The following is a 751-nucleotide window of genomic DNA, read 5'->3' on the forward strand; positions in this document are numbered from 1 at the left end:
AAGTGCCTCACACATCAGAGTCCCTGAACGCCTCACATGTCAGAGTCCTTGAACGCCTCACACAACAGAGTCAAGACAAATTGTCACCTGAACGCCTCACACATCAGAGTCCCTGAACGCCTCACACATCAGAGTCCTTGAACGCCTCACACAACAGAGTCCCTGAACGCCTCACATGTCAGAGTCCTTGAACGCCTCACACAACAGAGTCAAGAAAAATTGTCACCTGAACGCCTCACACATCAGAGTACTGAACGCCTCACATGTCAGAGTCCTGAACGCCTTACACATCCGATTCAAAACAAACCGTCACCTGAACGCCTAACACATAAGAGTCAAGAAAAATCATCTCCTGAAACCTCACACATCAGAGTCCCTGAACGCCTCACACAACAGAGTCAAGAAAAATCGTCACCTGAACGCCTCACACATAAGAGTCAAGAAAAATCGTCTCCTGAACGCCTCACACATCAGAGTCCCTGAACGCCTCACACATCAGAGTCCCTGAACGCCTCACACAACAGAGTCAAGAAAAATCGTCACCTGAACGCCTCACACATCAGAGTCCTTGAACGCCTCACACAACAGAGTCAAGAAAACCGTCACCTGAACGCCTCACACATAAGAGTCAAGAAAAATCATCTCCTGAACGCCTCACACATCAGAGTCCCTGAACGCCTCACACGTCAGAGTCCTTGAACGCCTCACACATCAGAGTCCCTGAACGCCTCACACGTCAGTGTCAAGACTA

Source organism: Sparus aurata, chromosome 5 (genome assembly GCF_900880675.1).
Source record: "Sparus aurata chromosome 5, fSpaAur1.1, whole genome shotgun sequence".
Lineage (NCBI taxonomy): Eukaryota > Metazoa > Chordata > Actinopteri > Spariformes > Sparidae > Sparus > Sparus aurata.